Here is a 24,263-nt window from a genome sequence, read left to right on the forward strand (position 1 = left end):
ATAGTAATTCAACAATTCTATACACTATGCTATACTCACCACAAGTGTAGCTACCATCTGTCACCATACAAGGCTATTATGATACCATTCACTATATTCCTATGCTGTGTCTTTTATTCCTGTGCCAGAGGGGAGGTGGTGGGGACATGGCCCAGATGGGTGAAGGGACTGGGATACACAGGCATCCCATTATGGAATGGGGAAGTCACAGGAACAAAAGGTACAGCAGACACTTTTTAAGCGAGCTTCTAGAGGACAGCAGGTACCATGTTTTCTCTAACAGTGTCTGGCACATAGTAAATGCACATATACCTTTGCATGAATGAATGAATTGTTTAATTGATTAATTAGTTAATGATATTCACTTGGGGGAAATCCAACAGGAGAGTTATATATGTTAAAATTAAGGTGTCAGACACCTTACACATTATCTAGTACAACACGTATTTTGCAGTTAAGGAAATTGAGATCCAAATAACTAATCAATTAACATATCTAGCTAAAAGCATAGCCAGGTTTCTCTATAATTAGGTCAATGTGAAGACTAATTAACATATATTAACTAATAGTAATGATTTCAGGAGTAGAATTTAGTGATTCATCACTTACATATAACACCCAGTGCTCATCCTAACAAGTGCCCTCCTTAATGCCCATCATCCATTTAGCTCATCCCCCCACCCACCTCCCCTCTGTCAACCCTCAGTTTGTTCTGTATATTTAAGAGTCTCTTATGGTTCACTGGAGACTAATTTAGATTATAAATATGTAGAGAAAAAATATCATTTTCATTGACCTTACTATATGCTTTATCTAGTATCAGCTTTTTCACTTTGCCAAGTGTTTGGGTTTGTTTGTTTGTTTGTTTGTTTTTTGTCACTGAAGGCTTTTACAATCTAATTAAGGAGACAGGCCTAAAACATGATAAATTAGAGAAATAACACAGCCAAAGATTTACTAAGCCAAGTGTCTTATAAATCTTATCTTGTTTAATCTTCACAAGAGGCAGATCCAGGATATGAACCCACTGTTATCTGACTATCAAAACTGTTCTTATCCTAAAATCATTATTTCCTGAACATTAGTCATTCATGTTTTTCATATCTGAGTGTCACCTGTACTACGATTTCTTTGACATTTTTCTTCAAATTGTCCTCAGGGTTTTTTTTTTTAAGTTCATTTATTTATATTTTTTAGTAATCTCTACACCCAATGTGGGGCTTGAACTCATGCCCTGAGGTCTGGATCTGCATACTCTTCCAACTGAGCCAGCCCAGTGCCTGACTCCACTTTTTAATCTTAGTATTATTCTAATATATCCATGAGATTAAAGGGTATATTAGATATGTATTTTTCCTAATTTACATTAAAATAAATATGTAACTATTTAAATAGAAAAAATATTTATCTGTGTGCCACCTAAAATTATATCAAGACTTCAGTGATAGTTGTACCACTCTTTGGAAAATATTACATGTTTTTTTTTTTTTAACATTACATGTTTTTAGATGGGCAAAGATATTAAATATAGGAAAGCTCTAAACAATGCTATGGATTGTCCAAAAGGAGAAAAGTCACTGCTGACTGCAGCTGAGTTCATCTGATTCTAATAACCACCACCCCCCCATGAATTATATTAGATATTACAGTCTTGTGTTCAAATTTAGCCACTGATCTGATCTTTGTTACTAAACAGTGTAACTTGCCCGGCTGTGTTTCCTCACCTGTCCTAGAGCACATTGGATTAGATAAATTCTGAAGGTGAACATTCTATGAGCTAAAATCATCTGCATTATTTATTCATCTCTTCAGTTAGAAGACCCCTGTGTGCAGGGAGATCCCTATAATGTAGTATAAACAATGACCACAGTAACTGTGAACATATTCAATTCCTTATTGAAGACTTTCAAATGATTTTTTGAAAAGAGCAAAATTACATTGACAGTTTTTTTTTTACATAGGTTGTTAACAAGACATCCTTTATTTATTTATTTATTTATTTATTTATTTATTTATTTATTTATTAAGTAGGTTTCATGCCTAATGTGGGGCTTGAATTCATGGCCCTAAAATTGAGAATCATATGCTCTACTGACTGAGCCAGCCAGACACCCTAACAAGACATCCTTAAATAAAAATAAAAACACTAAAAATAAAGAGCTGGGCAAACATATCAAACAAACAAACAAACAAACAAAAAAGTAAGGTGATAAGATCAGTATCAGAGAAGACAGAATTTGAGGCAAAAAGGTAGGATAAAGAGGGATATTTTATTTTTACAAATGTATAGTCCACCAAGATGTTATAATAGGTTATAAATATTTGTGGACAAAATATATAAAGCAAAAATTGTTAGAAATACATAAAGAATTTGACAAAACTGCATTTATAATGGACATTTTAATATTCTTCTGTATTTATACAATACAAAGAACAAAATGAGATGAAGTTTGGGTTACATATAGTTAGAAAGCTTGAATTAATAGATACACGTAGGACTTTGTATGCAACAAAAACCTCTATTCTTGTCAAGTAGAGATTTGAAAGGTAAAAATTACACTGTCAGTTTCTGACCACAGTGAAATAAAACAAGAAATTAAGAAGAAAAAACTTTCCTCCCATCAAATTAAATTACTTACAAATATTCATACAAATTAAATTTTTTTTAATGTTTATTTTTGAGACAAAAAGAGAGAGAAAGAGACAGAGTGAGAGTGGAGGAGGGGCTGAGAGCGAGGGAGACACAAAATCTGAAGCAGGCTCCAGGCTTGGAGCTGTCAGCACAGAGCCCAACACTGGGCTTGAACTCATGGACTGCGAGATCATGACCTGAGTCAAAGTCGGACACTCAGTCAACTGAGTCACCCAGGTGCCCCAAAATATTCATGCAAATTTAAATGAAAGAGGAAATCAAAACTGATATTATAATTTAGACATTAATACATGAAAATACACAGTAAAAGATGTATTCACAGGAAATTCATAAAATTAAATGTTTTTATTAATAAACACGAAATGTTGAAATAAAGAAGGTAGAAAGAACAACAAAATAATATGAAGGCAAAAGTAAGAATTGTTTTCTGCCTCTGCCCAAGTAATTCAAAACTTTTTGCATTTAAAATAAATGTCAATTTAGCAGAATATAAGATCTGTCTCCATTTTCGAAATAAAATAAGAAACTCAAAGATCATTATTGTATGGGGACTACTTCACACTATGTCCCCCAAATTCTCCTGGGACATGAGTACTTTCACTTTCCTTTGCATCCAGATGTACACAAATGGAAACTTCAGAAACACTGGTCTCTTTCTTTCTTTCTTTCTTTTTTTAAAAAAAATTTTTAACATTGATTTGTTTTTCAGAGAGAGAGACAGAGCGTGGGCAGGGGAGGGGCAGAGAGAGAGGGACACAGAATCCGAAGCAGGCTTCAGGCTCTGAGCTGTCAGCACAGAGTCTGATGTGGAGCTCGAACGTATGCACTGTGAGATCATGACCTGAGCCAAAGATGGACACTTACCCTACTGAGCTATCCAGGTGCCTCTCTTTCTTTCATTTTTTAAATATTTATTTATTTTTATTTTGAGAAAGGGAGAGAGAGTGTGCAAGTGGAGGAGTGGTAAAGAGAGAGGGAGAGAGAATCCCAAGCGGGCTCTTGGGATCCTGTGGTAAAACTGGCTCCTGTTAGATGATGCAGGACCTGTCAGAACCAGGGTAGAGGGTTGGGAGGGTGGGTCAGAATGGGGAAGGTGAAGACTGGGAATCTAGACAGACATGCAGGGCATGGACAGACATGTGGCAATGTGTCTGTCAATTCACCCAAATGAAATTAGTAATCAGTTGACTTACAGATAGGATTAACAAGATACAGGAATCATCCAAACTGTCCTCTAAGGACTATCTTTTGTTGAAGGCCATGGCTCTTCCTGTGCTCATCTCCACAAAAAAAGTCCAGATAAGGACTGACAGTCTGCCGTAGCAGAATTAGGATCAGTGGTTGTTAGAGGATCAATAGGCAAGCAATTAGCCAAGATCTGAGTGCTAAAAACATCTGGAAGAACCTGCTAGCATGAATCAGGAACTGGATTTTACAAGGGATTATTGCAGAGCTGGGGCTGAAGAGCTGTACGATACAGCATTTATCAGACAAGAACTAGGTCACAAGGAAACATGGAGTACAGAATTAAAGAAAAGAAACCTTCCAGGCCTACTTCGCATTGAATCAGTTAGACCCAGGGCTCCTGCCCACCTTGTCTTGGCCTTGGATGGTGGCTCCAGAGTACATAGTGCAGATGAACCTGTAGGCAGGAGTTCCAGAGATTATGAGGTAAGGGTAGCAGTACTGTAAGGTCAGGGTCTTAAATGTGTTCAATTGTGTGAGCTTCTCAAATAGCATCTGTATTTCCTAGATAAGTCTAGTTGCTGAAGTGAGCTCTGTCTCTGGGTGACACTTCTTGTGGTATGTGGGAGGATTCTGCATACCCGTGGCCTCTTCCAGGAGCTGACTTGTAAGCAACATTCAGATCTTAATAGATGTCATTTCCTCTCTGACCCCAGAACTCTACTAGGTGTCCCTCTTGTGTGCTCTCTTAACACCCTGACATGGCACTATCACACTGTGACATAGTGGCCTGTTTTCTGCTGCATAGGCCCCATTGTTTGCATTTAACTATTGTAAATTAGTGTACCAATGAGTCTGAATGTGATATCCTTTGTATAGCTGTGTAATGTTGAGATTACTTATGAAAATGTCTAAATGAAACTTTCCACCCTTGGATATTATATGGAAAGTAACTGACCAATTGTCTAATTTGTGTGGTGTCAAACCGCACCCAGTGTTTAAACCAATCCCAAGGGGAGCCTGGACAGTCAAAATATCACAGCAGGGTAGGACTGCCAAAGGGGAAATTTATAGCTAAATGCCTATATTAGAAAAGAAGAAAGATCAAATCAATTACTTAACTTTCACCTTAAGAAACTAGAAAAGGAAAAGTGAACTAAACCTAAAGGAAGGGGGAGAAATGGAATAATAAAGATAAGAGTGAAAATAATATAGAAAACCAATAGAAAAATGTAACAAAGTGAAAAATTGTTTTTATGAAAACATCAAGAAAATAGACAAACTTTTACCTTGACCAAGAAAAAAAAGAGAGAAGACAGAAATGACTGAAATCAGGAATGAAATAGGAACATCGCTACCAACCTCACAGCAATTAAAAGAATTATAAGGAAATATTTGAACAATGTATGCCAATAAATTAGGTAACTTAGATGACATGGAAACTTCCCTAGAAAGACAAAAATTACTGAAACTGACTCAAGTAGAAAATAGAAAATATGTGTGTGTACATAAACATTTTTTCTGGAAGAGTATTTTGTTAGAGCAGTTTTAGGTTCACAGCAGAATTGAGAGGAAGTGCCAGAGATTTCCCATATGCTCTCTGCCCCCACACATTCACAGCCTCCCCCATTATCACCAAACCCCCAGCAGCAGACATTTGTGACAACTGTTGACCTACATTAATACGTCACAAACACCCAAAGTCCATAGTTTACATTAGGGCTCCCTCTTGGTTACCTTCTATAGGTTTGGATAAGTTCATGACGACATGTTGCCATCATTATAGTATCATGCAGAGTATCTTCACTGCCTCCCCAAATCCTCTGTGCCCTGCTTATTAATCCCTCTCTCCCACGTAATCCCTGGAAACCTTTGATCTTTTTACTGTGTCCATAGTTTTGCCTTTTCCAGAATGTACTGTTGTTGGAATCATACAGTATATAGCTTTTTCTGTGCTCCTTTCCCTTGCTAATACACATTTAAGCTTCTTCCATGTCTTTTCAAGGGTTGACAGATCATTCTTTTTGGTGCTGAATAATATTCCATTGTTTACTCACCCATTCACCTGCTGAAGGACATCTTGGTTGCTTCCAAGTTTTGGCAATCATAAGTAAAGCTGCTATTAACATTCATATGCAGGTTTTTTGTGTGGGTATAAGTTTCTATCTTCTATGGGTAAATACCAAGGAGCTCAAGTGTAAGATCATATGGGGCAAGTATGTTTAGTTTGGTAAGAAACCCCCTGTCTTCTGAAGTTGCTGTCCCATTTTGTATTCCCACCAGCAATGTATGAGAGTTCCTGTTGTTCCATATCCTCACCAGCATTTGCTGTTGTCAGTGTTCCAGATTTGGTCATTCTAATGGGGGGGTAATGGTATCTCATTGTTTTTGGTTTTGTTTTGTTTTATTTTACAGGTAATACTCAAACTTTAATGTAAATATAATGTACTTTAAAAAATCAAGATACTGTACAATTTTTCAGAAATCATTTACTCATATGCTGCTCCTCGGTTAGATTTCAAAACTACCCAAAAACTTTAAGGGTAGACTGAAGGGGAAAAAAGGTAGATTCTTTCTCTCTCAGTAGCCTTTTTACGTTTATTTCTCCCATTCTTCCTACACATTCAGGCCTATAAGCCTTGCCCCAGTACTGCCTCTTCTGGATCAAGTCATCTGGGCTCAGGCCTTTCTGTCTCCCCTGCATGCTGGCAGTGGCTATGTGCTCAAAGGTCCCGGGGTTTTAGTTGTTCTGTTCTGGTTCCTCTTGATCTTTCTGGATCCTCTCTAGAGTCTCATGGCTCATGGCCTGTGCTGGGAAGGACAGCTTGTGGCCAACCTGGTTGAGGAAAGCTTGTACCTCTTTGAATCCACAACACCCACCCATTTCGACTGTGAGACGGCCAGCCTTCACAGAGTCATGTAGTGATCCCCCCATGCGTTGTCCCATACCCTTGTGGGTGGTGGGCTTGAAAGGGGCTGGTACTCTCTATAAGGCAAACTGTGTTCTTGGGGTCCAGAGAGTGGTTGATTGTCAGGTGCATCATTTCAAAATGCCCCCAGTGGAGGTAACCACCACCCAGTGCCAAGACTGCAAAAATGCCTTCTGTGAATTCAGTAGCTTCAATAGAAGGTCCCCATATGTCACTCGAGTATTTGGGTTCTCTTCTCATTTTTGGCACAGGGGTGCCCTTTCAACAAATCTAAGCATGAGCTTTTCAGGAGTGGAAACATCCTTAAAAGTTGGCACCAGGAGCAGGGTCTTTAGGCCAGCACAGGCAGGCGGAGCTGCTCAAGAATCTGACAGTGGTGCTCACATGAATGGCGCCCGGGCACAAGCCAGCAGCCACCACATGGCCATGGCCACCACCGCAACCACCTCCACTGGGCATGGAGGGCAGCACCCTAGTGCCACACTGGAATCAGCTCAGGGCTGCCAGTATCTCACTGTTTTAATTTGCATTTCCTGATGTCACATGATGTTGAGCCTCTTTTCATATACTTATTTGCAATCTTCTTGGAGGAGGTGGCTGTTAAGGTCTTTGGCCCATTTTTTTAATAAGTTGTTTGCATTCTTACTAAATTTTAAGAGTTTTCTCTGTATTTTTTTGCACATTATTTATATTTTGATTAAAAGTTAATATTTTATCCACCTGTTTAAGACAATATGAGATAATATCTATTGGCCTACTATTGACATATTTTTATTTTTATTTATTTATTTATTTTTAATTTATTTATTGTTTAATTTACATCCAAGTTAGTTGGCATATGGTGCAACAATGATTTCAGGAGTAGATTCCTTAATACCCCTTACCCATTTAGCCCATCCCCCCCCCCAACAACACCTCCAGCAACCCTTTGTTTGTTCTCTATATTTAAAAGTCTTTTATGTTTTGTCCCCCTCCCTGTTTTTATATTATTTTTGCTTCCCTTCCCTTGTGTTCATCTGTTTTGTATCTTAAATTCCTCACGAGTGAAGTCATATGATATTTGTCTTTCTCCGACTAATTTCACTTAGCCTAATACCCTCTAGTTCCATCCACGTAGTTGCAAATGGCAAGATTTCATTCTTTTTGATTGCCAAGTAATACTTCATTGTATATATATGTACCACATCTTCTTTATCCATTCATCTGTCGATGGACATTTGGGCTCTTTCCATACTTTGACTATTGTTGATAGTGCTATTATAAACATTGGGGTGCATGTGCCCCTTTGAAACAGCACACCTGTACCCCTTGGATAAATACCTAGTAGTGCAATTGCTGGGTCATAGGGTAGTTCTATTTGTAATTTTTTGAGGAACCTCCATACTGTTTTCAAGAGTGACTGCACCAGTTTGCATTCCCACCAGCAGTGTGAAAGAGATCCTCTTTCTCCACATCCTCACCAACATCTGTTCTGTTGTTGCCTGAGTTGTTAATGTTATCATTCTGACAAGTGTGAGGAGGTACCTCAACGTGGTTTTGATTTGTATTTCCCTGATGATGAGTGATATGGAGCATTTTTTCATGTGTCAGTTGGCCACCTGGATGTCTTCTTTGGAGAAGTGTCTATTCATGTCTTTTGTCCATTCCTTCACTGGATTATTTGTTTTTTGGGTGTTGAGTTTGATAAGTTCTTTGTAGATTTTGGATACTAACCCTTTATCTGATATGTCATTTGCAAATATCTTCTCTCATTCTGTCGGTTGCTTTTTAGTTTTGCTGACTGTTCCTTCGCTGTGCAGAAGTTTTTTATTTTGATGAGGCCCCAGTAGTTCATTTTTGCTTTTGTTTCCCTTGCCTCTGGAGACGTGTTGAGTAAGAAGTTGCAGCGGCCAAGTTCAAAGAGGTTTTTTCCTGCTTTCTCCTCTAGGATTTTGATGGCTTCCTGTCTTACATTTAGATCTTTCATCCATTTTGAGTTTATTTTTGTGTATGGTGTAAGAAAGTGGTCTAGGTTCTTTTTTCTGCATGTCACTGTCCAGTTTTCCCAGCACCATTTACTGAAGAGACTGTCTTTTTTCCATTGGATATTCTTTCCTGCTTTGTCAAATTAGTTGGCCATACGTCTGTGGGTCCATTTCTGGGTTCTTCATTCTGTTCCATTGATTTGAGTGTCTGTTCTTGTGCTTGTACCATACTGTCTTGATTATTACAGCTTTGTAATATATCTTGAAGCACGGGATTGTGATGCCTCCAGCTTCAGTTTTGTTTTTCAGGATTGCTTTGGTTATTCGGGGTCTTTTCTGACTCCATACAAATTTTAGGATTGTTTGTTCTAGCTCTGTGAAGAATGCTGGCATTATTTTGATAGGGATTGCATTGAATATGTAGATTGCTTTGGGTAGTATTGACATTTTAATAATATTTGTTCTTCCTATTCAGGAGCATGGGATATTTTTCCATTTTTTTGTGTCTTCTTCAATTTCTTTCATAAGCTTTCTATAGTTCTCAGTGTATAGATTTTTCACCTCTTTGGTTATGTTTACTCCTAGGTATTTTATGGTTTTTGGTGCAATTGTAAATGGGATCGATTCCTTGATTTCTCTTTCTGTTGCTTCATTATTAGTGTATAGGAATGCAACCAATTTCTGTGTATTGATTTTATATTCTGTGACTTTGCTCAATTCATAAATCAGTTCTAGCAGTTTTTTGGTGGAATCTTTTGGATTTTCCACGTAGAGTATCATGTCATTTGCAAAGAGTGGAAGTATGACTTCCTCCTGGCTGATGTGGATGCCTTTTATTCCTTTGTGTTATCTGATTGCTGAGGCTAAGACTTCCAATACTATGTTGAATAACAGTGGCAAGAGTGGACATCCCTGTCATGTTCCTGACCTTAGGGAGAAAGTTCTCAGTTTTTCCCCATTGAGGGATGATATTAGCAGTGGGTCTTTCATATATGGCTTTTATGATCTTGAGGTACGATCCTTCTATACTAACTTTCTTGAGGGTTTTTATCAAGAAAGGATGCTGTATTTTGTCAAATGTTTTCTCTGCATCTATTGAGAGGATCATGTGGTTCTTGTCCTTTCTTTTATTGATGTGATGAATCACATTAATTGTTTTGTGTGTATTGAACCAGCCCTGCATCCCAGATATAAATCCCACTAGGCCGTGGTGAATAATTTTTTTAATGTACTGTTGAATCCAGTTGGCTAGTATCTTATTGAGGATTTTTGCATGTATGTTCGTCAGGGAAATTGGTCTATAGTTCTCCTTTTTAGTGGGGTCTTTGTCTGGTTTTGGAAGCAAGGTAATGCTGGCTTCATAGAAAGAGTTTGGAAGTTTTTCTTCCATTTCTATTTTATGGAACAGCTTCAAGAGAATAGGTGTTAACTCTGTTTTAAATGTTTGGTAGAATTCCCCTGTAAAGCCATCTGGTCCTGGGCTCTTGTTTTGGGGAGATTTTTGATTACTAATTCAATTTCTTTACTGGTTATGGGTCTGTTCAAATTTTCTATTTCTCATTGTTTCAGTTTTGATAGTTCATATGTTTCTAGGAATTTGTCCATTTCTTCCAGATTGCCCATTTTATTGGTGTATATTTGCTCATAATGTTCTTTTATTATTTTTGCTGAGTTGGTTGTGATCTCTCCTCTTTCATCATTGATTTTATTTATTTGGGTCCTTTCCTTTTTCTTTTGATCAAACTGGCTAGGGGTTTATCAGTTTTGCTAATTCTTTCAAAGAATCAGCTTCTAGTTTCATTGATCTGTTCTACTGTTTGTTTAGTTTTGATAGCATTGATTTTTGCTCTAATCTTTATTATTTCCTGTCTTCTGCTAGTTTTGGGTTTTATTTGCTGTTCTTTTTTCTAGTTCTTTGAGGTCTAAGATTAAGTTGTGTATCTGAGACCTTTCTTCCTTCTTTAGGAAGGCCTGGATTTCTATATACTTCCCTCTTATGACCATCTTTGGTGCATCCCAAAGGTTTTGGGCTGTGGTGTTATCCATGTACTTTTTAATTTCCTCTTTGACTTTTTGGTTAGCCCATTCATTCTTTAGTGGGATGTTCTTTAGTCTCCAAGTATTTGTTATCTTTCCAAATTTTTTCTTGTGGTTGACTTGAAGTTTCATAGTGTTATGGTCTGAAAATATGCACAGTATGATCTTGATCTTTTTGTAGTTGTTGATGGCTGATTTGTGTCCCAGTATGTGATCTATTCTGGAGAATGTTCCATGTGCACTCGAGAAGAATGTGTATACTGCTGCTTTAGGATGAAATGTTCTGAATATATCTGTTAAGTCCATTCGGTCCAGTGTGTCATTCAAAGCCATTGTTTCCTTGTTGATTTTTTGATTAGATGATCTGTCCATTGTTGTAAGTGGTGTGTTGTAGTCCCCTACTATTATGGTATTGTTATCAATGACTTTCTTTATGTTTGTGATTAATTGATTTATATATTTGGGTATACCACATTTGGATCATAAGTGTCTTTAATTGTTAGGTCTTCTTCGTGGATAGACCTTTTAATTATGATATAATTCCCTTCTTCATCTCTTGTTACAGTCTTTATTTTAAAATCTAGATTGTTTGTTATAAGTGTGGCTACTCTGGCTTTCTTTTGGCAACCATTAGCTTGATAGATGGTTCTCCATCCCCTTATTTTCAATCTGAAGGTGTCTTTAGGTCTAAAATGGGTCTCTTGTAAACAGCATTTTCTTATCCATTCTGTTACCTTATGTCTTTTGATTAGAGTGTTTAGACCATTGACGTTTAGAGTGAGTACTGAAAGATACGAACTTATTGCCATTATGTTGCCTGTAGAGTTGGAGTTTCTGCTGGTGTTATCTGGTCCTTTCTAGTCTTTGTTGCACTTAGTCTTTTTAGGTTCTGGGTTTTTTTTTTTCCATCTTTTCTCCCCTCAGAGAGTCCCCCTTATAATTTCTTGCAGGGCTTGTCTAGTGCTCATGAAGTCCTTTAATTTTTATTTGTCTGGGAAAGTTTTTATCGCTCCTTCTATTTTGAATGACAGCCTTGCTGGATAAAGAATTCTTGGCTGCATAGTTTTCTGATTCAGCACATTGAATATATCCTTCACTTTTTTCTGACCTGACAAGTTTCTGTAGATAGGTCTGCTGCAAACCTGATCTGTCCTCCCTTATAGGTTAAGGACTTTTTTTCCCTTGCTGCTTTCATGATTCTTTCCTTGCCTGAGTATTTTGTGAATTTGACTATGATATGCCTTGTTGATTGTTGGTTTTTGTTGAATCTAATGGGAGTCCTCTGTGCTTCCTGGAGTATGATGTCTGCATCTTTCTCCAGGTTAGGAAAGTTTTCTGCTATAATTTCCTCATATAAATTTTCTACGCCTTTTTCTCTCTCTTCATCTTCTGGGACCCCTATGATTCTGATGTTATTCCTTTTTAATGAGTCACTGAGTTCTCTGATATTTATTTCATGCTCTTTTGCCTTAGTCTCCCTCTTTTTTTCTGCTTCATTATTCCGCCTAAGTTTGTCCTCTATATCACTGATTCGCTGCTCTGCCTTATGCATCCTTGCTGCTATGGCAACCATTCAAGATTGCAGCTCAGTTATAGCATTTTTTATTTCATCCAGACTAGGTTTTACTTCTTTTATCTCCACAAAAAGGGATTCTAATCTATTTTCAACCCCAGCTGTGATTCTTATTATCGTAATTCTAAATTCTGGTTCAGACATCTTGCTTATATCTGTGTTGATTAAGTCCCTGGCTGTCATTTCTTCTTGTTCTCTCTTTTGGGGAAAGTTCCTTTGTTTCATCCTTTTAGAGGAAGAAAAGGAATTAATAAAGTAAAAAAAAATTTTTTTTAATTAAAAAATTAAAAACAACACAAGGAAATAAAATAAAATATACTAGATCCTAGGTGTGTTTTGGTGTGGTTGTTGAAAGAAGCTTGACAGATTAAAGAAAAAAGGGAAAGATAAGAAAAGAAAAAGAAAAAAAAGGGAAAACATTTGAAAATTTGAAAAAATGAATACAATAAAGTAGAATAAAATGAAATGATGAAAGTAAAGTAGGATTTTAGAAATTTACAAAAAAGAAAAAATACAGTAGAAAAAAATTAAAGAAAAATCTTTTTAATAAAAATGGAAAATAAAAATAGATTTTTTTCTTTCTGCATTCAAGAATAAGAAAAGAAAAAAAAGAAGAAAATTTGGATAAAAAGGGGAGAAAACAGAATGAAGTAGGATTGAAATTACGTCTGGTTTCCCATAGAAGTCAAAATATGAAGCATTTTAGTCTGTAAACTAAGCAGGTGGAGAGACTTGTGTTTGTCAAGAGTGTTATTGGCACAGTTGGACAGAGTCTACTGTAACACTCTGTTCTCCACTAGGTGGTGCTGCTTAGCTTACTGGGGTGGATTGCTGTGGCACATGTAGGCATGTATGCACGTGTGTGGGACAAGTGAAAATGGCATCACCTAGCTACCCAGTCTCTAGTGTCGGAACTCTCTGCTCTCCACGACTGGCACCCAAGCACCCCTCCTTTGTCTCCAGCTTCCGTCCACTCCCCACTTCTACACTGTCTGTGACCAAGCCATTAGGCGGCACCTTCCTCCTGAGTTTTATCTCAGATGTGGCTGTGTTTCCCAATCCCTCACTTCTGAGGGACTATGTCTTTGACCCATTCAGACCCTCTTGGGGAGGGTCTTGCTGAACAATGGTCAGGTACTGGCCCAGCACCAAGAACAGTTCACCAGACTGTGCTGCTGTTGATGCCCAGAGACAGCAGCTGGGTGCCAGCCCGCCCCAGAAAAAGTTCACACGATCTTGTACCAGCAGCATTCCAGGGTTTATGGAAAATCACAACACGCATCCGGCACCAGGCTTCCCTCTTCACGTCCTTGTTCCAGCACCAGTGAATGTGGTTGTTTTCCAGGGTCTGCTGGGACCTTTGCCTATGGGGTGGCTGCACAGCCTCCACCAAATGTACTCCCAGCAGAGAACTGCCTCTCCCCGTGTGGCCCTTGGATCCCTCAGACCTCAATCTCTGCTCTTGGGGATTCACCCTTCCCACCAGAGAACCACCAGGTATCGAGCTGCAGAGTTTCAGACTCTGTGCTCCCCCTGTTTATAGAGTCTTAATGGAATTTAAACCCTCTCCTTTCTCCTTTCTCCCTTTTTTGTTCAGTTCCTGTGTCTGTTTCCACTTTTCCACTTTCTCTCCAGCTGCTTTTTTTTTTTTTTTTTTTTTTTGGCAGGGAGTGTTTTTCCCATACTAACCCCCTGTCTCCATCTTCTCTCCACATACAAAAACAGCTCCCTGCCCTCCATGACTCCTCTCTCCTCCACTTTCCCTCTCTGTGCCATGTACCTGATGAGTTCTGTGGTTCAGGTTGTGCAGATTGTGGTGTTAATCCTCAAATCAGTTTTCTCGGTGTGCAAGATGGTTTAGTGTTGATCTGGCTGCATTTCAGAGACCAGAGAGGCAAAAAAAAAAAAAACCCAAAAAACTTCCATGCTGTTCCGCCATCTTGGCTGGAGTTTTCTGTATATTTTGGATAACAATCCTTTATCAGATGTATCGTTTGCCTATTTTCTCCCTGTCTGTAGCTTGTCTTCTCATTCTTTTTAACACTGTCTTTTGCAGAACAGAAGGTGTTAATTTTAATGAAGTTCAGCTTGCTAATGATTTCTTTCATGGGGTTGTATCTAAAAGTCATCACTGTACCCAAGGCCATCCAGGTTTTCTCCTGTGTTTTCTTCTAGGAGTTTTACAGCTTTGTGTTTTACATTTGGGCCTGTGACCCGTTTTGAGTTAATTTTTGTGAAAAGCATGTTATCTATTTCTAGGGTTTTTTTGGTGTGTGTGTGTGTTTTGCATGTGGAAAATATTTTCCTTTTAAGATAGTTTTACATGTTCAATGAAGGTACAGATGAAGTATAGATAAGCAAAAGAAGAAATATCTGAAGATAACTGATACCATTTTGAAGTGAAACCTTCAGACATGTGCGCACATGTATGAATGTAACAGGATGTTAAAATGGGGCTCTTTGCACTTACTTTTGGCTGAAGCCCTAAATGCTGGTAACAATACAATAGACGCCCAAGGACCACATATCCCAAATATCCTAACTGAGATGCTGTGACTCCTATTCAACTGATACAGGATAGACAGAGAGATTATGAAGCAGGTTCTGCCAGATTGAGCAATCACTCTACTAGCTTGTAACAGTGAGGGCTGAACGGCAGTGAGAGAAAATTCCATGGAGAGCCTTGTTGGTGGCCTGGGTCCCATGCCACCCCTCCCAGGGGGAGAGGAGTGCATCCCTTCATCCCAAGCCAAGTGAAAGACCCTTCTGGAGACCCACTCAGAGAACTCAGAGAGCTAGATGTGTGCCTCTTAGAGTTTAGGGACTGGTATCTGCCTTTTACCAAGAGATGCCCATAGGTAAGAGATTATAGCTTGTAGCTAAGCCTAAGTCTGCCCAACAGAAAGGAGAAAGGACTGCCCTTCCTCAGTAGCAGGCAAAGATATGTGAGCATCACCAGGCACCATGGAATGTGAGGAGGGAGCTGGCCTGGGTTGTTTTAAAAGGGAACAACACCACGGGACTCCTGAGTGGGAGGGAAAAGGGTCCAAAGGAGAAAGTTAGCATGGCTAGTTAGCTGCTGGAGACCACATGGGCTGAGGGAAGAACTGGAAGCTTCCAGCTGCGAGAGAGGTGGCATGCTCCACAAAGAATCTTGGGAACAGCCTGCAAAAGCACCTGCCAGAGAAAGAGGCTGCAAAGGTGCATTTGGCACACCCACAGGAGCAAGTGTCGGTCCAGGACTGTGCCTGCCATTGAGGACTGCCCTTTCCACAGTCCCATCCCAGGGGCTCAGCCTTGGAGGGGTGGAAGGCAAAGGGAAGAGGAGCGGCTATGAGAAGGAAGACACAACTAACCCTTCCAGAATTCCAAGCTCACAGCAGCTCTGCCTGGAGAAGTTTCCCTTCAACTAGAGAGAAGTTCAGATTGCACTGGATGCTTTAATTACTGAAGTAAGACTGCCCAACTGACTGAAAGGACCCAGAAAAACTTTGAGACCTCCATGAAATTTCATCCATGGGCCACAAAAGGACAAATCCAGAGAGCAGGTTTGAAGTAAATGTGGGAGAAAGAACACAGTTGCTTTATTATTGCACTTGTGCCCATGTTGTTCAACAAAATAGTAATGAACGTGAAAATTATTTTTTAAGTATATTTATTTATTTATTTATTGTGAGAGATAGAGTGCAAGTGGGTGAGGGGCAGAGGGAGAGAATTCTAAGCAGACTCTGCACTGTCAGCATGGGGCTCAAACCCACAAACCCATGAGATCATGACCTGAGCTAAAATCAAGAGTTGGACGCTTAATTGACTGAGCCACGCAGGTACCCCTAAAAATAATTTTTAAATAATCATTGGATCTTATTGGGTTCTTATATAAATAAAATGACTGATACATGTAGAGCTCCTAGTACATAATAAATGCATTAATGTATTATCTATTATTATTAATAATAGTGATTTTTAACCTTCCTTTTTTCATTTAATGGTATCCTAAATATATTTTCACATCAATAAATACAATTACCAGACTGTGAGATCTGCATTGTCTGTTTATTCACTAATGTATCCTTCTATTTACAACAGTGCCTGGCACATAGCAAATAATCAATACATAATTGCTAAATGAATTATTTCAAGTGTCTGCAGTGTTGTTGCATGGAATGTACTATAGTTACTGATCTTTTATTATTGGTTAGAAAACATTGGAAATGACCACATCTAGGTATTTTCCAGTCTTTCATGGTTATAAACTAGCCTCTCACAAATATCCTTAGTTTTGTATCTTTGTGTAGATCCTTACTTATTTTCTTGGTATAAATTCTTAGAAGAGGAATTACAGGGTCAAAGGGTATAAATGTTTCATTAAAACTTTGAAAATTGTTGCCAAATCGCCCTCTGGAGGGATTTTGAGGCTAAGGAAGAACTAGGAATTTCCAAGTACAGAGATTTTTTTTTTTTTAATCTTTGCATATCTCTGGATATTTCCCAGTTCCAAGAGTTTTGGCATGGCTTCAACACAAGAAGAGTTTCTTCAAGGTTGAAAATAAAAACATATTTCAGGAACTTATTCTAGGGCATAGTTGACTGAGTGAAATGGAAGGAAAAACAGAGCATTTGCCAATAGAAGCGTGGTGAGTAACTCCTCAGCCCAGGAAGCCTCAGCTTGGAAGAGAACAGATTCGTCTCCAAGCATCACAGTGAAGAATTACAAGTCAAAATACAACTATTTATTGAGCACCTACTAAGTATGGCACTGCACTGACCACTTTGGAGTGCAGTGGCCTGGCTCTGCCACCCTCCTGTCCCCTCCCACCGTCCCCCATGCCTGGACTATAAGCTCTCCTGGGAAAAATGTTTGTTGACTTCATCTTGCATCCCTGGCACACAGCAGGAGAAAGGCAGTAGATGCAGTACATGTTTGTGAGACTGAACAAAACTCTTCTAGGAAAATTCTAGAGGGATTGGCACAAACTTTGGAAAACAAACTTACACACATACACTTGAATAACTAATATCAAATGTGAGACGCTAAACCACTGTCATCTTGAGCTCTCATACTAGAAGCTCAGGCAGATTTTGGGTTCTCAGCCCTTTCTCAGATTGATCTGCTGTCCCCAGATTTGTTCAGTACTAGGGTCTAGTCAGAACTGATCATCGTAATGAAGCTTCACTCTGCTCCCTTGTGTGAAATAGCAAACAAAAATTGAAGCCATTAAAAGCTTGAGACCTTGAGCCAAACAAATCAAAAGGTTGAATACCTCTCCTAGGACCTGTGTGTTGAATGTGCATTTGGTAGGTTCCCTGGATACTGTCAATGGGTAAAGCAATATGGTAGAAATGGCTGGCTGCCTACCCAATGTTTATTCACTCCTGCTTTCTACTGTAGAACCCAATATTATTGGAGACAGCAAAGCACCTAGCTAAAAAACTACATTTCCAGGCCTGCTTTGAGGACAAGGGTAGCCAGTGAGATATAAAGGGAGTTGCTGGGTGGGACTTCTAGCAACATTCCTATAGGAGACTTATCCATCTTCCTGACTTCCTCCCTTCTTTCTTCTTCATACCCAGATCACAGACACAATAACTGGAGCTCCAGCAGCCATTTTGCTTGAGGATGTTAAAGCAGAAAGGGTAGGAGACTTGAACAGACCAGCCCAAGACTGCCTGCTTCCAAATTTATTTTACTTTAGAGAGAAGCGAACCCCAATACTGTCACTTGAGGACTCTTCACTAGAGGCCAAAGGTAATTGTCAGTGGAATGACTTTCTATGGGGTGAAGGGCACAGTAGTACCCCATAGGAGCGTTTTGGAAATTTGGGGATATATTTTTTATTGTCACAATAAATGGCACTACTTGTATTTAGTAGACAAGAGCCTGACATGTCTTGTCCCAGGTATTCATGTAGATTTAAAACAACAACAATAAAATGTTTATAATTACCTGCACCTTAAACATAATTATATTTTACAAATAAATAAAATGTATTTTTTGCATGGTTTCTGACATGCCCAATTTTCCAGGAATGCAACTGCCATGTAAAATAAGAGTTTTGTACTGGTTTTTTGAACTTTACAAAGATTTGTTCACTATTTGCAAAATTACATCACCAATAGCAACACTCATTGCATGCAATGTAACACATGATATTGATCTAAGTTTATAGTTGTCCCATTCATGGTGAATGTACAAATAATTACAGCACTGGCTCCTTTGTTTTATCTTCTAAAGTAGTTGGGCCCAAGCATTTCCATGCTGAAATGCATATTAATTTATTACAAATAACCTCCTTTTTATTTCCCTTTGAACCTTTCCAGTCAAGGCATTATGCCAATTTTACTTTTGAGAAGGTCATAGTATCTATACATTTCACATCAGGATCATAAGGTGCGTTCCAATAAGTGGGGAGGAGGGAACTGGTCTTGACAGTGCTTGTTGTCCTCACTGATGAGACTCCTACACACTCAGCCTCCATCTGCCTTCTTTGCTTTAGCGTGAAGAAGCAGAAAGGACCGGCAGTAGAGAGCTGAGTGTTTGGGGTCTGCACGTCAAGCGAAACAGGCATGTGTTTTACATTTGTCTGTGACAAGCCTGGCTTTAGGCATAAGTGCAGAAGATGTATCATGCAACATTGCCATTTGAGAGCCAATTATCTCTGAGAGAGTTGAGTGTTAATCCATGATCCACCACCAACAACTCTGTACACATTAGTTTATCAGAAGACACAGAATTAGGACAGAACTCTCTGTTGACAGAAAGGGAGGGAGAGCAAGATACAGTTCTAGAACTCCAGGGACTCAGAGAGGAGAGAGAGGAGAGGTAAAGAAAGCACAGTGGCCATCTGGGGGTAGGGGAAGAGTGCCAGGAGAAACAGCACGGCCAGGACCACTGAGGGGACCTGCAGCCAGCATGGGCAGCCCACCGTTGGCCGTGGTCACTGCTCTGGAGTGACTGAATTAACTACATCTCACACTCCTTAATTGGAGCAGATAATTGGCGAGCTGGCTTTGTGCACAGGAAGTGTGTGCGGTTGGATTTGGCAGAGTGGAACAGGAAGAATAGGGACCACCTGATTTCATCTTGTGCCAAGGAGGGCGACACAAAGCGGCAGTGTCTCCTGTGGAGCTTGGCCCAGGCAAAGCTGGGGGACAGAGAGCCCTGTGCAAACCAGAGGGTGAATGGGATCTTCCTGGGAAGATCGCTGGAGCAGATGACAGTCAGGAGCTGTAGGACTGGGCTCAGTGATTAGGCTGCTTTGTGACTCTGGGCAAGGAATTTAACCTCTCTGTGTCTGTTTCCTCATCTGTGAAACAACTGAGGAAATAAAAGTCCCCCTTAAAATCCTGTCACTCAGTCCCATCTGATCCACAGATGCAGCTTGAATGCCTCCTCTCGTGGGTAGAATTGTTCCTGGGGCTGTGCCTGCTTCCTCCACACCCTCCACTCACCCACCCGCAGGAGTAGGGGGGGTGTGACACAAACATGAACAATCCTTGGCGGGGGGCGGTGAGGTGCGGTTCTTATCTTTACCTTCTCCCCAGATATCTCAACCTAATTTTACTTCAGGCTGGGAGATATCTTGGTCAAACCTCCTGACCCAGCCCTTGACCAGTCTTTTTTCAGAAGCGCCCAGGATAGGGACTGGTTAGAGAGGGCTGCTGCCAGGACAACAGAAAGCAAACACTGTTGAAGGTGTCATCAGTTCTGAGGATGTGGTAAGTGAGGTATTCACCTGATGACCATCCCGTGACTCTCAGTCCTCTTTTCTAGCTACTTTTTGGAATCTTCATTCTTAGAAAACCCTTTGTCGTGAAACGTGCTTAGGTCCAGAAAGGGAGGGAGGGTCGGTCAGCAACACTGGCCAGTGTGAACTCTAGAACAGCATTTCCTTTCACAAGATTTGTCCTCATTTTGCTCCTGGCTTAGTGCTGGTTTAGGATGACTGTTTCCTGGGGATTTCCAACCTGAATAGCAAGGAGCCAGGCCCCAGTTCACTCCCACATTGAAGACAGAGACAGCTGCATTTCTTGCCTGACTTTTTCTTTCCCATAAGTGGTAGACAAAGGCAGTAAAGACACTGAGCTTGAGTTACCTTGGGTGAGTCTCTTCACTTCCCTGAGTATCACTGTAGCAAATGAGGCATTTAATAATTTGTATTCTTAAAGGAAATTTGCAGACAACTTACCAAAGCACCTCGGATACCCATTTGTAACAGACATTATTATTTTTATTATTTTGCTTTTTGCTCAAAATTTCTTTCTCATATTTAACAGTTATATAAGTAAGCATTTTCTTTCAGTGAAATCATTTGACCTAGAGTTATTCATGAATATTATTACCATTCATTAAAAATGTTTAAATTCAGAAATGCATTAGTATTTTTCTTATTAAGCTTGGTCATCACACATAATTTAGTCTGAATTATACACACTGTAATCTCATAAAAGTGGTAAAGTGTAAAAAATAATATGGCCTCACTGCAAAAATCATCAAATAGCTACAAAGAGAAAATGAATCAGAAAGTTTCATGTTATTCCCATCACTAACCTGTAACAGATTTGTTCATCAGAGAATCCATAATAACATTTTCCTCACCGGGCTGTTGTGATGGTTCAATAAGAGTATCAAGTTATTGGTGCCCAATAGGCATCTAATAAATGATACTTATTAATATGTTTATACCCTCAAAAACAGAATACAGCTATAAACAGGCACACATGCATGCACGTGCATGCACACGCACACACACTCACACAGACACTCTTCTGATTCTTTTATAGACAGTCCGACTGGTAGAGATGGATGGATACTCTCTTCAGAGTGTGAGCGCAACAGGTAGTCTTCTATTTTTTGCCTTTGAGGTGTGTCCATTATGTGAGATGAGTAAATATCCCTGAGTGCCCCTGAGAGTCCAGCCCTGCCTAGGTCAGCTCCTGAACTCACACTTCCAGGCTAACTTGGGACACAAACTTCGTAAGTGTGAACAACAATCCAAGATTGCATTTGAATGACAACTGGATTTTGCAGGGTAGTTGGAGTTTGGACTTCATGATCCATTTGGAACAGTCTATGGGTCTGTGCTACAAGTGAAGAAAGGATTTGTGAAGAGGTACACATGTGCTCTGGCCTTGGGGGAGAAGAGAAGCCACTCATGAGATCAGAAGCAATTTAAAGGACAAAAAAAAAGTCAGCTTCCTCTGGGAGAGAAGGACCATGTGGCTGATGACAGAGGTATATGGTGTTATAAAACATGGTGTCTTGGGATGGTCCTGCGTTGCTTTGGTAAGAGAAAAATTTGTGAGTCTTGTGTTGGCCAGCCACCAACATGGGGTTCCTCCTACTCCCATCACGTACACTTTAAGGTGTTACTTAAGTTAAAAGGTTGGATGTTACAGATAACCCCCAGCCACGTGGATTTTCAACAGCAAACTGGTGGGTAAAGTTTACAGGTTGTTGTTTTCTGTCTATTCACCTTTCCTTTTTCTTCAGGCCTCTTCCTCTACCTAGAAATGAGGGCTTGGACTAAGGAAGGGCTCTGTGCTCTGTCATTTACATGGTAAAGTGAATCAATATGGCCAGTCGATAGGTATGTACATACATCCAGTGAGGTACACTAGTGCATGCTGTGCAACTTGAAGAAACTTTGCATGGGTACACCCATGCAAACACCCCCCTAGACTGAGAAGTAAGAACACTTCCAGGACCTTCACATTGGCATGAGCATTTGAACCATATTTTTATATAATAAATGTATTTGTCCTCTGGAAAAGACATTTCACATTGGGAGATAAGTAGGGGGATGGGAAGAGGTCTCTAAGGACAAGACTCCCATCAATTGGATGATTAGTTATTGAAAAAAACATGGACAGTGTGTCTGCTGTGTTCCATGATCCAGGTGCAAGGCTGGCCTTGGAACTGGTGCCATGACCTGCCATGATCCTTAGACTCACCTCTTCCTCTTCTCTCTAGCCTCACCACCACTGTCCCAATGAGACTCTTGATGTCTCTCCTAGACCAGTGATACAGCTTCCTGGCTGGTCTCATTGCCTCCAGCTTCTCCACATTATGAACCTAATCACATACTTCTCTGCTAAAATCCCATTAATGGCTCTCCAATGGCCACAGCCTGGGTCCTGGCCCCTCTCCATGGTACACCTGGCTAGGAGCCTCTTTTCCAGCCCTGTTTGCTGCCTCCGCCCACATAACTGGCTCACTGGCCACATGACCTTTTTTCTTTGTCCTAAATACAGTGTGTGCTTACATACATGGTTTTCACATGCTGTTCTCTATGCCTGGAAATCCTTTCCTCATATTCCCTTGCAAATCTTCCACTAAACCTCAGAGCCATTCTGTACTGCTTTCTTTCTCTCACACCCCACATCCACTCTGCCAAGATTTCAATATATCTATTTCAGAATACTCCCAGAATCTGTCTAGGACTTACTGTCTCCACTACTGCTAATCTCTGAGACTGTCTCTCACCTTGAACATGATACTAACTTCCTAAATTTCTCCCTGGCTTCTGTCCTTGCCCTCCCACCCACCCACAGCCTGCTCTCAACACAGCAAGAGTCACCTTCTTCTTTTTTTTTTAATGTTTATTTTTGAGAGCAAGAGAGAGAGAGCATGGGAGAGGGGCAGAGAGAGGGAGAGAGGGGATCCCAAGGAGGCTCCAAGATGTCAGCACAGAGTCCGATCCCAGGCTCGATCCCATGACCATGAGATCATGACCTGAACCAAAATCAAGAATCTGGATGCTTAACTGACTGAACCACCCAGATACCTCCCTAGAATGACCTTCTTGAAACAAAAGTCAGATCCTGTCATACCTCTGCTCAAAACTGTCCAAAGCAATGATGGGCCACTGCAGTGGCTTGTTCCCAAATACTTGCTTCACTCTGGTGCCACTTTCCTTGGGTCTTTTTCTTTTTTTCTTTTTCTTCCCATTTTATTGAGATATACTTGATATACAGCACTGAACAGGTTTAAGATGTACAGCCTAATGAATTGACTTACATATATTATGAAATGATCACCACAATTAGTTAAAATCCATAATCTCATATAGATACCAAAAAAGATAAAAGAAAAAATGTTTTTTTCTTGTGATGAGAACTCTCAGGATTTATTCTCTGAACAACTTTCAAACATATGTAACAGTGTTATCCATAATCATCATGTCATAATTTATATCCCCAGTATTAATTTATCTTATAACTACAAGTTTGTACGTTTTGACCACCTTCTCCAACCACCCTATTACCCCACCTCCTGTTAACCACAACTCTGATCTCTTTTTCATGAGTTTAGGGTTTTGATTTTTGGATTCCGAATATAAGTGAAGTGGCCTAGAACCCACTGGTTTCTCCACAAATGGATAGACAGAACCAAGGGCCCAGGAGACTCAGCTCCCAGGATTTGTAGAGCACATGGCAGTTTAGAGCAATTTCCAGCCTGGGGTCTTCCCCAGGCAGAGGCTTCTGAAACTTGCATATCTGGGCTTCAAGAGCTGGGAGCCTAGGAGGGGTGGGGAGGAAGGCTTCTCTGTCTCTGTGAAGCCCCTGGCCATAAAGTCCGGCTCAATTTCTGCTCTGCTGGCCCAGCCTCTCCAGGACAATGAAGGGCCTATGCTGTGCGGAGAGGAGTGATTTTCTTCCTTTCCCAGCCATCAAGTGGGGAAGAAGGGTCCACACCCTAACTCTAAGCCTCAAGGGAGTACAGGAAGTCCCAACACGTCCTGTAGAACAACTTAGTAATTTTCCAGTTACTAATTTGCCTTACCTGTTCTGTTCAAACAGGCTAATTGTTTCCTCAAAAAGGCTCAGGTGTAGTGGGATGAGGTCACCAGAGACATGCCTAAACAATTACAAACACTGGTCATGGGTGTGCCAAAAGACTGCTAACCAGCTACTCAGACTGT

At 40.1% G+C, this 24,263-nt stretch overlaps 1 pseudogene; it reads right to left on the minus strand.

The window, feature by feature from the left end:
• Window positions 1-5,896: 5,896 nt before the first annotated feature.
• On the minus strand, window positions 5,897-7,190 carry LOC106977190 (39S ribosomal protein L16, mitochondrial-like; annotated as a pseudogene).
• Between the last annotated feature and the right edge of the window lie 17,073 nt (window positions 7,191-24,263).

This window comes from Acinonyx jubatus, chromosome A3 (genome assembly GCF_027475565.1).
Source record: "Acinonyx jubatus isolate Ajub_Pintada_27869175 chromosome A3, VMU_Ajub_asm_v1.0, whole genome shotgun sequence".
Classification (NCBI taxonomy): Eukaryota; Metazoa; Chordata; class Mammalia; order Carnivora; family Felidae; genus Acinonyx; species Acinonyx jubatus.